The following is a 14092-nucleotide window of genomic DNA, read 5'->3' as shown; positions in this document are numbered from 1 at the left end:
CAGCAAGTAATTTCATCTTCGTAAAATCCAGAGAAATGAATGGGAGCAATGAAGGGATGTTTGTATTCTTCCTCAAAGCTCAGTGGAGTCGGATCAATCTGTTCACTGCTCTTTTTGAATTGGATTCATCCCAAAGTCTGAGAATGTTTTAAATCTTACATTCAGTTTATTCCAAAGTATGATGATTAAAATCATCATCATCATCATCATCATCATCCATGTGCATTTACCCAAATATATGCATTTCTGTATTAAAGTACAACTCTAAACCCCACACATTTGTGTATAGGATCATAGTTTGTCTTTGGTTGTTGGAACCTGATGCTTATTTATGCATTTTGTCTGGATTGAATCACAAGATAAATGAAGGATAATTTGTGCTAATAGTTACACTAAGTTGCTTAGGTTGGAAAACTTTCTATCACATCTGAGATTAGGAAGGATTTTTTCCTTGTCAATTTAATTTTATTTCATAAATATTAACGTCCTTAAAGCCATTAACACTTTTCAAAATACAGTGTTACCTTTTTCTTAACAAGTTCCACATTCATATAGTTTTGCCTACATGGTAACAAAACATTGGAGAGGGCAAACATAATTACATCAGAGTGCAAACAACAATTGTATTATCACAGATGACTATTGTTTGTTCATTTGTTGTCTGATAAATTAACATGCCACCTTTCAGAGCAAGTGCAAGCTAGATGGTAAATGTAATTTAAAAATCCAAATAATTTTAAAACTACATAAAATCATCAAAGTATGAATTACAGTTTCAAAGCTTAGTGCAGTGCTATATGTGAAATGGAGAATGAAACAAATGAGAGAAACAAATTTTGTTTCAAAATGAGCAAAGATAGCACCATATGTAACTTTAGGAAAGATAAAGGCCCATCACTAAAAAGACCCGGCCTCTAGTACCCACCAGTCCATAGACCTTGATGGTGTCCCTTTGATCAGGTCCCTTAGGACCTTTCTAACAAAGGTTTAAAGTGGTGCAGCCAGTCCTTCAGATAACCTGGTCCAAAACCATTCAGAACTTTAATGGAAGTATTTCTAATATTTCAGGCTTGGGCTCAGAAATGAATAGGTAGTCACTATAAGTGGTAAAGTTACCATAAAGCAGGCATATGCAAGGCACCCTTGGATGCCTTTCTTGCTACCCATCTTATTTTAATAAAACCATCCATCAGCCAGGATTGCTTCAACCAGGCCAAATGTGGATCATAGAGGAATTCTCAGAACATGAAATGGCAGGTGGCAACAGGCTGATGCTCTCTTCCACAGCATGCCCATTTTGGCAGGTCATTTTCCCAAATTACCAAATGTGTTTGTGGATCCAAGGAAGGTTGCTTGCTCCTTCTTTAATGTGTCATGAATCTTGTGGAAGCATTTGGTAGTGTAGTTCCTAAAGAGCCATAAAGGTAAAGGTAAAAGGTAAACCTTTCCCCTTGATGTTAAGTCCAGTCATATCTGACTCTAGGGGGTGGTGCTCATCTCTGTTTCCTAGCCGAGGGAGCCAGTGTTTGTCCACAGACAGTCTTCGTGGTCATGTGGCCGCCATGACTAAACATCGAGGTGCACGGAATGCTGTTATCTTCTCACCGAAGTGGTACCTTTTTATCTACTTGCATTTGCATGCTTTCGAACAGCATGGTTGGTAGGAGCTGGGATGGAGCAATGGGAGCTCACCCCGTTGTGTAGATTCGAACTGGAAAGAGCCATACTTCTGTCTCATTTAAATTCAGCTTTGGATTGTTTGTTCCCATCTCTCTAAAAGCTTCCTCTTGTTCAGGATTTCTATGGCATCCCTTGGATTAGTAGTTAGAAAAGACAGATAGAATTGGTTGACATTTAGTTACTGGAAACACTTTAGCCCCAGAATCTGGATTAACCGTCCCAGCAGTTTCACAAAGAGCATGAGGAGCTTGGAGAACTACCTTGCCCTCAAGTCCTCTTGCAAATAAGTCATGCTGTTTTTACCTTCCTTGATTTTTCTCTTCATTATTTGCAGTGATTGTTCATATACATCTAAGAATAGTCACTGCAAAGAAAAGCCTTAAAGATGCTGTCTTTAAGGGTAGAAACCTCTCATGTTGGTGTACAAGAAAAACAAATATGCAACCAATAAAAATAATAAATAAATATACAATATACAATAAAGAAGCTTGCAAGAATATATCACCAACAGAACCTGCAGCCCAGACATTTTGCAAATGTAGGCAGAAACAGAGGACTCATTGGAGCCCTCCTGAAGATCTGCAAAGAAATGGACTCAGGAACCCCTAGTAGAAGCCATTCCCACCATTTCCATGGTGGTGAACAGATGAGAAGGGCCTCTGTTGATGATTTCAGAACCTTAGAAGGCTGTTATGGGAAAGGTTTTCCTTAAGTCACTTGAGCCCAAACCATTTAAAGCTTTAAAGATTAAACCAAGCTGGGCTGGGAAATGCACTGGCAGACTGGGCACATGGTGTTATGTGAGCAGACTGCCCATTTCCCACCAATCAGTGGATGACTGTATTCTTTTCTACTTGAACTGCCTTGAAATGCTGCCCCATGTAAAATGAATTCCAATAGTCTAGCTGGGAAGCTACCAAAGAATAAATACTCATGGCAGGATCCTCTCTTTCCAGATAGGCGGAACAACTGATATAGTAGCTTGTGATGGTCAAGCATTGCTGGGTGGCCATTTGACCCTCCCCATTTTTTACTGAGTCCAGGCAGATTCCAAACTGTTCACTGGTCCTTCAAGTGAAGTTTAAGACCAGATATATTTCTCTATCCAGATTTATCAGTTTCTTTATCCAACCTTGGATCATCCCACAGGCCAATGGCCATAGAATGCAGCATTTATTTATTTATTTAAACAATTTCTATGTCGCCCCATTCGCAAAAAGCCTTGGGGTGGCTTATAACATAAATAAACAATTATATAATTAGCCTTAAAAATCTGGAAACATCTCGGCACGTACATAAAAACCCAATAAATACAATCAATAAATTAAAAACTAAAATAACTTTTAAATAAAAAGGTCTTGGCCTAGCGCCGAAAAACAAATAACGATGGCGCCAGGTGGACCTCTCTGGGGAGCGCATTCCATAGGTGGGGCGCACCCGCAGAGAAGGCCCTCCTCTGGGTACTCACCCTCCTAATATCTTTCACGGAGTGTTCCCGGAGAAGGGCCTCTGCTGCCGATCTCAAGGGGCAGAAGGGCATATATGGATGCAAGCGCTCCTTTAGATATCCAGGTCCCAAGCCGTTAAGGGCTTTATAGGTGATAACCAACACCTTGAATTGGGCCCGGACTTCAATGGGAAGCCAGTGAAGCTGACGGAGGACTGGGGTTATATGAGAACAATGCCCAGTCCCCGTCAGCAACCTGGCAGCTCTGTTTTGCACCAATCGAAGTATCCAGACCGACTTCAAGGGTAGCCCCACGTAGAGTGCGTTACAGAAGTCTAATCGGGAAGTTACCAGTGCATGTGTCAATGTCGCCAAGCAATCGTTCTCCAGGTAGGGACGCTGCAGATGGATCAGCTGAAGCTGAAGGAAAGTACTCCTCACCACCGCCATCACCTGAGCTTCTAATGACAGCTCAGGGTTGAGGAGCACTCCCAAGCTGTGAACCTTGTCCCTAAGGGAGAGTGCAACCCCATTCAGGAGAAGGTCCAGGTCCCCTACCCTGAAGCCCGAACCACCCACCAACAGGACCTCCGTCTTGTCTGGATTGAGCTTGAGTTTATTGGCCCTCATCCAGCCCATTACCTCGGCCAGGCACCGGTTCAGGACAGCCTCACCTGGATTGGTTGAGAATGAGAGGCAGAGCTGGGTATCATCAGTGTACTGATGATTCTGCAGCCCACACCTCCTAATGACCTCTCCCAGAGGTTTCAAGTAGATGTTGAATAGCAAGGGGGACAAAATGGACCCCTGTGGAACTCCATGGCATAACTCCCATGGTGCAGAGCCATAGTCCCCCAGCACCACCTTCTGGAATCGGCCATTTAGATAAGAGCGGAACCACTGCAAAGCAGTGGCTCCAACTTCCAATCCCGCTAGCCTATCCAGAAGGATACCATGGTCGATGGTATCGAAAGCCGCTGAGAGGTCCAGGAGAACCAACAGGGACACACTCCCCCTGTCTATCTCCCTGCACAGATCATCATACAGGGCGACCAAAGCAGATTCAGTGCCATACCTGGGTCTGAAGCCGGACTGAAATGGGTCCAGAAAATCAGTTTCATCCAAGAGTGCTTGGAGTTGTCCCGCCACCACCCGCTCTAACACCTTGCCCAAGAACGGAATGTTGGCCACCGGTCTATAATTGGCGGCCATCTCTAGATCCAGGGATGCCCTCTTTGGGATTGGCTGGACTACCGCCTCCTTTAAAGGGGCAGGTACCCAGCCATCCCTTAGAGAGGCATTGACAAGTTCCAGGATCCAGGGCCCCATCCCGTGCTTGGCTTTGTTAAGTAGCCAATATGGGCAAGGGTCCAGTAAACAGGTGGTGTGACGTACTTGTCCTAGCACCTTGTCCACATCATCAGGCTGCAACAACTGAAACTCATCCATCAATTTTGGACCAGATGGCAACATTGGCACCTCCCCAGAAAGTTCTGAGTCACTAGTGGAGTCCAGCTCGTGACAAATCTGAGTGCTTTTCTCCTTGAAATGCTTGGCAAAGTTGTCACAGTGGGCCATCGATGGTGGCACAAGGTGGATGAACCAGCCCCTGTACCACCTGAAAGAGCTCTGCCAGATGGCATTGTGAGGAGGCAATGGAAGCAGAGAAGAATTTCTTCTTTGCCGCCCTCACCACCACAACATAGGCCCAATAATGGGCTCTTAAGTGTGCTTGGTCATATTCATCCCGTGATTTCCTCCACCTACGCTATAGACGTCTCCCAACACGCTTCATCGCCTGTAGTTCAGGTGTATATCAGGGGGATGAATGGGCTCTGCCAGGTGGGAGAGGACGCTTAGTAACGATCATGTCAATAGCCCTGGTCATTTCTTCATTCCACAGTTCGACCAAGGCATCGACAGAAGCACCAGCCTTATCAACCAGGAATTCCCCCAGAGCCTTCAGGAATCCATCTGGATCCATCCGGCTCTGGGGCCAGATCAACACAATTGGGTCCACACCCTTACAGAGGGAAAGGTTGCTCTTGAGCTCAAACTTCATGAGGAAGTGATCTGACCATGACAAGGGTGTCAGACACAAGTTCCTCACCCTCAGATCCCCCTCTTCCTGTCCCGTCAAGAAAACCAGGTCCAGAGTGTGTCCACGTTCATGGGTCAGGCCAGTGACATGTTGAGACAGCCCCATGGCTGTCATGGAGGCCATGAAGTCCTGAGCCGCCCTGGTCAGAACAGTCTCGGCATGGAGATTGAAGTCTCCCAGAATCAGCATCCTGGGAGTCTTCAACACCAAGTTCGAGACAATCTCCGTCAGCTCCAGTAGGGAGTCTGTTGGGCAGAAGGGTGCACGGTACACCAACAGAATCCCCAATCTGTCTCGGTTGCCCAACACCAAGTAGAGGCACTCTAGACCTGGCCTCAAGAGAACAGGAAGCCCCGTGAGGGAAATAGAGGCTTGGTAAACCAAAGTGACCCCCCTCCCCTCCAGGTGTGGTCGGTGCTGGACCAAGTACTGGGGCAGGCACAGTTGAGAGAGGGAGACATTCCCCCCCTCTCCCACCCAGGTCTCTGTAATGCAAGCCAGGACAGCCCCCCCATCTACAATCAGGTCATGAATGAGTGATGACTTATTAAGGACCGACCTGGCATTAAGCAACAGAACCGACAGGCCCGGGAGGTGGTTGACAAGCCTACTTGGAACCTGCCAGCTGGGAGAATAACCAGAAGGAGGAACACGTGTTAACCATCTGTCCCTCCTTCTTCTACACGGACTCATTAAACCCCCAATGCCATAACGTCCATTGCCCGTAACCACCCCAATGGCGGCACCCACATGCTCCCCAGGCAACCCCATAGTCAAAGCCGGAGATGAATCCATTAAAACAAACTAAAAACACATAAAAATACTTTAAAACACCCCAACAATGCTCACAGCCCAATATAACCAGTCCCACCTGCCAGCCAACTACAAAGACCCTGGCCAGCCCAGTCCCCGAAGGGTCCCAAATGGTGTCACCACTCTTAGACCGATGCCCTTTGGCCACCGGCCCGAGGCTGCCGGTCCCGGTCACTGCTGGTCAGTTAAAAGCTGCAGCCCCACTCCCGCACCCCACACCCAGACCGGCGCAGCTCTCACCCATGCCGGAGAGGGGGGCAGGAGCAGGGCCCGCAGTGTCCCGGCTCCCGGTCCTGTGATGGCACCGTCTGTCCCTCGGGGCAGTGGCATCCTCAGTGGGCGTCGGGGCACTGGTCAGCCAAGGCAGTGGCGGGTCTTTCGGCAGCGGCGGCGACAGGTCTTGTGGCGGCAGTGGTGGGCTGTCCGTCCCTTCCCGGGGCTGGCTCGGTCGCTGCTGGCGAGTTAAAGGCTGCAGCCCCACCCCCAGACCGGCGCAGTTCTCACCCACACCGGAGGGGGAGGGCAGGAGCAGGGCCCGCAGTGTCCCGGCTCCCGGTCCTGCAATTGTGCAGTCTGTCCCTCGGACAGCATCCTCAGTGGGCATTGGGATGCCAGTCAGCTGCGGCGGCGACGGGTCTTGCAGCGGGGACAGCATGACTTTCAAAGGACCAAAGGGACTATGTCACCACAGTTCCTATGGCCAACTCAGATCTAGAAAGATGCCAAGGATATGATACAGAAGGATACCATGGCTGATGATAATGAAAGTCATTACAATAACCAAGTTGCACTGCCCTCTCCATTATTTATTTATTTATTTATTAAAACATTTCTGTGCTGCCCCTTGCTGAAGCCTCGGGCAGCTCACAACATTAGCCAGTGTAAGGTATCTACTCAGGTGACCAAGGCTGCTGTCATCCCAAAACCTGGCCTGAACCAAGTATGCAAAAATCTGGACTATCCAACATTACCGGAATGAGAATGAGACAGATTTAGCACTGGAAGGTAAGTATAAGAAATCAATGGAAATAAAGTAGGTTTCCTTGATCATGGCCTTGCTACTGCTTTCTTTAAACTAGCAGGGATCAGTCTTTCCCTCAAGGAGCCACTAATCACTACTGGAGTCCAGCTACATAGCTCAGTTGATTTTACATGTCAGGTTTGCCTACTGTCTAGAGAGAAAGTGGTGGGTCTCAGTCCTTCAATCAATTTGTCCATGTTCTTAGGTGGTACAAGCTGAAAGATATCCATGATAACATAATGACTAGATGACACACACTCTCTCTCCTCCTCGCATATACAAACCTGTAATATATGTTAGATGAGGATAACATTTAGTTCACCGTTGAGACCTTAAATCCCAACCACCTTTAAGAAGTTACAAGAATTCTTCCCAGAATTGATCATCTAGAAGCTCATTCTGATTCAACAGGTACATTCTCATTTTCCTTTGGGCCACATAATTCCAAGCCATGAGGTCAAGAAATCAATCCCCTTAGTACAACAGAGTCAGTATTTCAGATTTATGAAGAGATATTCTAATCTTTGACTCTGTAAGGTCTTACAGAACAGCCACTCACTAAAACTTGGTGTATCCTTCAGGGATGCTTCCTGATGAACTCATAGCATTGCCAGTCTATCCTTCCCTCCTTAACAGATATGTTATGCTAAGAAAAATGACGTAATTATGTGCTAGAGGGTTACAAATGGAAGACTACCATCTCCCTGACTGCTGCAAGCATAAAATTCCATGAACGAAGAGGATGACATAATAAAAATTAATTTTATTAACAATTTTTATTTAAAAATTTACGACTGCTGTAACTAATCATTAATAAATATACCCCTCCCCCTAAAAATAGACTTTCAACCTGCTCTTTACCTAGAAGTAATTACACAATTTCATTGGGCCTTATTTGCAGGTAGGATTCATCCATACAAATGATGCTGTAGCACATGTGTAGTTCTAACCTCATCAGTAGTTTCACCCTTCATCATGATCAACTCAAGATAAAAAATAATGGATGTTTTAAATGTCTTGAAATACTGGACAACATACTGATGTACTCTGTGGTAGGACTCGGTTACTATCTATTGTATGATCAAATCTACGTCAAAATAAATTATCCAAGATCTTTTCAACACAATAAAATAGTTTATCTGGGACTTTTGCCCACTATGGATTGGGAGTGAAAGGGATTAGTACTCAAAAGCCAGCATTCCTTTACTCTCATTTAATCAGGGACAAATTATTTGGTGGTTTTCTGGTATTGCACATGTTCAATATGGTTTGAGTTCCATACAATATGACTGCAATCCAAAAGAGGAAGTAGTGAAGCATCTTTGGCCCAAGAGTCGTATTTCCCTTTGAGCTCAGGAGCTTCATTTCATTGGTGAAATGAAAAGCATGTGGAGGCAAAAGCAAAAGTGAACCAAGCTGAAAACGTCAAACATTCCACATTACATAGCTACCAATTTATAGTAGGAAGCATAAGTACCAGCATGGAATCACACCATATCACTTTCAAATTCCATCCCAACCATGAAGCCTATGTGTGTCTATTCAGTCATAAATGTGAGTTTGATGTGTACTCACAAGTAAGCAGGGGAAAACTCTGCATAAGTACCCAGATATAACCAGGACAAGACTCAGGAGGAAGTAGGACTCCATCATTCCACAGATTCTTCTGGCCCTGGCTCTTCTGACTTGCAGTAAAAAGCTCTTATCTCCAATAAGCAGTTGACTGGAGATAAGTGTTCTTATCTTCTTACCACTGAGAAAAGGAGCTGTTGGCAGTGCTATGCTGATAAGAGTACAAAGACGACCCTGGAAGAGGGAATGGGGCCAAGGGAGAAACTGCCAAGCTAGATGTCTTACCAGGCCTGTGGACCAAGGGTTTCCCATTTCTGGAAAGATTAGGCAACGAAATGTGCAGTTCTGGTTACTCATTCCCACTGCAATGGGAATTTCAGGTGTTGGGAGACACATTTTGGCAAGCTTGTCTGTTCAGTGTGGAATGCCTCAGTTTGCTATTTACATGAACTGGAAGAGAACAAATTCTGTAATGAAGGCATTTGCTCTGGTTTTCTTGAATCATACTATGAAAAGCAGTACAATTCCAAGCAGATTCAACTAAGCCTACAGAAGCCTATTATTCCTGATACACCTGAACAGCACATATTTATGGTGTATTATTTTTTAGGTTCATTGTCTAAGTCCATATGTAGATGACCCATAAGACAACAAGCATCCATGCCCTGGTTGCTGAACTGCAGTTTTATGATCTATTTAAAGAATGTTCAGTGGGAATATAAGGGAAATCTTATTTTAGTGTAAATGGACTGAAAAATCACCAGGGCATTGAATATGCAATTGCTTTCTTGTTAATATGTTATAATGTGAGGAGCATTTCGGTATTCAAATACCATTTAACATAGCACCAGTTTAATTAGCTATCATTTAACATTAATAAGGTCAGAATTTTTAAACAGTAAATGTCTAATTAACTATCAAGACTTTTATATTAAGATGCTTTCAGCTCAGGCCTCTGGTTAAACTGCCATACTAGAGGGATGTAAACCAATTTCTTACTTTGATCCATACAGACCACAACATTAAAAAATAAAATCAGATGATGGTTCAACAAGTATGTTTGGGATTGCTCAACTAAATATGCAAAGCATCTGCAGGGAGCTTTCAGGTGGCAAAGGACTGACTCTGTTGGAACATTTCATTTTCCAAAACAGAGCTATTAAAGAGATATGCTTGCTGGTGCTAAAGCCTATGAGGCAACAGAGACATGTACCAAATTTTGCTAGCACACTGCCACATTTATCCTTTGTTTGGTGTCCACATCACTATGATTTTGTTCTAATGCTAAAATCAGCTCATCTGCAACATCACGGGGCCATTCACTTTCACATCATTAATGTTAATCTAGATTCTCACCAACCAGCAATGCTCACCAGCAGTTGACAACTTCCAAATGAAGCTTCCTTACTGACGTTTGCCTGTCCATTACTGCTACAGGATATAATATCCAAGGATCAGTGTACAGACATTTCATAGAGGGCCAACACCACCATGATAAGTGTTCTGCCACAGAACACATGGCTGGCAATCACGCCAGAGCCAGGAGTAAGCATGGTGGACTAGGACTCGGGCTTACAAGTAGGCATGAACTTTTCATTTTAAAGTACAGTCTGAAAGCTGTCTGCCACCTCTCTGACATTTCAGATTCTGTATAACAAAGAAAATCCCTGTCTCTACTACCCACCTTGGAGCTCGAAAAAAGGATGGTGGCTTAGCCCATGCTGGCACCAGTCATGCTGCCATGGCAACTAGACTTACATCTGAGTAGACATGTATAGAATTGCAGTGGAAGATGCTATTTTGAAGACTGTTTCTTGCTGATAAAACAAAGGAAAGCCCTATCATCTGGTACTCTTCTGTAGCTTGGGGTCCATCTGCTTCTCCCAGAATATCCCAAGGTAGTTCCAAAGGTGTTCCCGCTAACCCCTTCAGCAAAATTTATATTTTTACAGAGACCCTTTTCTAATTGCAAACAAGCACATTATTTTTATTCAATGCACAATTTTATTGGAAATATTAGGAGGTACCATAGTGTAAATTACAAATGTGTCTGGCTTGCATGATGTTTTTTTGTCTGAATATCATAAAGTTAATGCAGACATTAAAAACCAAAGGCAAATGCAAATACCAGGCCAAGGCATAGTCTAAACAGTAGCTGCATCTATGCCATTCCTTTACAAAAGCTACATAATAAAATTAGTGTTAAAGGGACAGAAGAAAGGCAATGAACAAATAAAATGGGAAACTGTATATTTAAACTAAACTTCTACAGTGAAAATTATATTTAAAGTTTCCTCCAGAACAAATAGCAATTTTCAAACTGCTTTCATTTGTCAGCTTGAACTTTTACAGTGTATGTTTACTTAGAAGTAAGTCCCACTGAATCCAGTGGGGATTTGCGGTATTACCAGATGAGTATGCACAAGATTCTGCCTCTTTGGAAAACTCCTTTATTCAAACTAAGAAAGGAAAGCAACATTCAATCTATTTGCAAAGTGCAGAAGTGAATGACAATTCTTATATTGCCGAAGCACTATCCACAACAGAGGGTCTGCATATTTGGGGGACGCCCAAGGTTGTTCAGCATCTTCACTCCCACCTTGACGGATGGCTTTCACAATCTCCAGAGGAGAAAAAATCAAGCAGCTAGTCAAGCCTCAGAGAGGCAAGGTGACTTGTGATTGCTTCGAGAAGGGAGTGCTGCAGTGTCTGTAAGATTTCCCCCAAGAGGAACAACACTGGAGGAGGAGGCACTCTACACATAATGTGCCCTATTATCTCTTGCAATCTGCACTATGAACTTGGTGCCATAGTATGAGCTAATGTTTTGTCTGAGCCTGAACTTTTAGAAGGTAGGATAAAAAGGATTATGAATCTTTTTTTTTAATTGACCCTGCTTATGCTACTGACAGAGAAACCTTCTGCAGATAGACTCAGAAATACAGCCTACTCAAATCCCATTGCAGTCCTACGCTCACTTATCAGCTAGTGTATCCCACGCATCTGAATGAGACTTCCATCTGAGAAAACGATGGAGGTCTGCACTGTTGTTCAGTTAACCCTAATTAATAAATTAAAATTTCTTTTAATGTTAATATTCTGTCTAAATGTTCTATCTGAAAGAAATAAAGCAATATTTGTAAGTAATAACACTTCCAAATTTAATGGAGAAATAAGATTGGTTTAGTGGATATTTCATGAGGAACACATCTGGACAATTCTGAGCATTCAAATCAGCTGGGCCCACAGAGAAGGGGATAAATTTTCTGTTAATCATAGATGAGCAAATAAAAGAAAAAATAAATTGATACCTTTCAAGATGCGTAAGGGTTTATTACCTGGTTGGAGTTTTCATGCAGATATGTAATTGGATTTCTACACCAAACAAATGAGATATGATAAACTAAGTCATGAGGTCACAACGACAGTAATATTCTAGTAAAGCAAATGTGTGGGAGGTAAAACAGCAGGTAACAACAGAAACTGTCAGAAGTTATGAGTATGAAAATAAAATTTCCTGGAAAATTCAACTTGGACATTCACCTTTAAAAGGTGAGCCGTTTCAGTACATTTCTAAACAAGCAATGCAGTTCTATTTGGAACAATACCCTGAAAAGCATATCTTTGGAACCAAAATGACAGGCCGAAGAAAGGATTGAAAGTATGGCTGGATCTTTATATTTCTCTATCACATTTCTTATTTAGTTTCTCTGTATAAATCAGTACTTTGGGGACTCCAAGATTTTTGTGACTTTCTTGCCAACTTGGTAATTACTAGCTGGAATGCTTCTTAGAATGTATGGTGGTAAGAAGAAAGAGCATGTTGCATGTTGGTTAAGAGTCTTGGGTTGAAGTCCTGGAGTACAGATACACTATTTGACAATATATTCCCGAAGCTGGTCCACAGATACTACAGGGGATGCACTGAGGGACTTAAAGCTACTGGGAAGAATTATGTCAGAATTCGAACTCGTCAATTATAGGCAACTTCTTGATTGGATGGCTCACGTGTCAGTATTTTTATATGACCAAGAAAAAGCATACACTTATGCTTGTTCTTATGTATGGACTGGATCAAAATGGTGCACAGATACTTGAACTCTATTCACACAATTGGCTTTCCTCCAATGTATTCAATCCATCTGAATTGGTGACAAATAAAATATATACTTGATTTGCATCTACCTGAATAGTTCTAGACTTTGAAGCCTGCCGTCACCAAGAATGGTGCCATTACTGTTGATAGAAAAACAAGATTTAAATGAAGCTACGAAAGAATTGATTGTATGATCATGGCAGTTAGGCTAGCGATAGTTAAATATTGGAAAGACAATTGGGTTTTGCAAAGGCATGAATGGTACAATGAAATATGGAATATGGTAATTAATGATAAACTGACAACATAAATAAAAATTAAAAAAGGGTTAATGAAAGCAAATTAATATAGTGAAATTTGGGAAGATTTTGTAAAAGCAATACTGATAGAAGACAAAGGCTGTGTAAACCCAATCAAAATTTTATGAATTTCTGGAGGGATATGGGTATAATTGAAGTATATTATATATTATTAATTGTTATACTATGTGTATGATGGTAACATTGGTCTACAGGGTGGTGGGTGCACTCTTTCATTTATTCTTTTTTAATTATTGTGTTCCTGTTATATTATTATTGTGATTGTATTTATGGTTTTTTTCTGTCTAAAAATATAAAAAAGGGAGAAAAGACTGCCTAAATACCATATGTTTGTATGTATAATCCTTATTTCTTATATTTGAATGGATAAATGGTATTCCCAAAGTAGCTTGCAAAAATGTATACTGGGGATAGATGGAATTTCCATTTCAATAAAGGTTAGGACAAGCTTCAATAGGATGAAATCACAATACCACACAGCCAATCTGTTGAGAGGTTAGCATCAGTGTAATAAGAGTGTAATATAACTTTTTTCCCTCAAGTTATTGTAATTTTAAAAGAAATTTGTTTTAGAATTGGTTTTTAAATTTTGGCTTGTAAGCTTTTCAACATTTTGATGATTTAATGTAGTATATTTTATATTGTATTTGTAATGTGTTGTTGTAAACCACCCTGAGAGCTTCAGCAGGATTGAAAATCAATAAATATATAAATAAATGAGACAGAGCTTCTAATTGCCAAAGGGAGCTCTTTTTACAGGAGATGAACATTGTGAAAAATACGGACAAATGGATTAACTCCATTTTGGTTCAGCCTTAGTAAGACCTTAGCTAGGCTCACTATATGAACTCTTTGATTCAATTTGGAGAGTTTCCATGCCATCCAGTGATTATCCAGATATCCAGACAATGCCCTGGATGACACAGATATAAAGTCATAAAGAGGATATAACCTACCCTGTGAGAGAAGTAATGTGTAATTCAGCCCAAGATAACACTTGCTTCCTCCCTTGCAACACATTGTGGTTTCGGTGGTGTGGTTG

The sequence above is a fragment of the Varanus komodoensis genome, unplaced genomic scaffold (assembly GCF_004798865.1).
Source record: "Varanus komodoensis strain SLA01 unplaced genomic scaffold, ASM479886v1 scaffold5, whole genome shotgun sequence".
NCBI classification, from domain to species: Eukaryota; Metazoa; Chordata; class Lepidosauria; order Squamata; family Varanidae; genus Varanus; species Varanus komodoensis.
Note: the sequence above shows the minus strand (reverse complement) of the source record.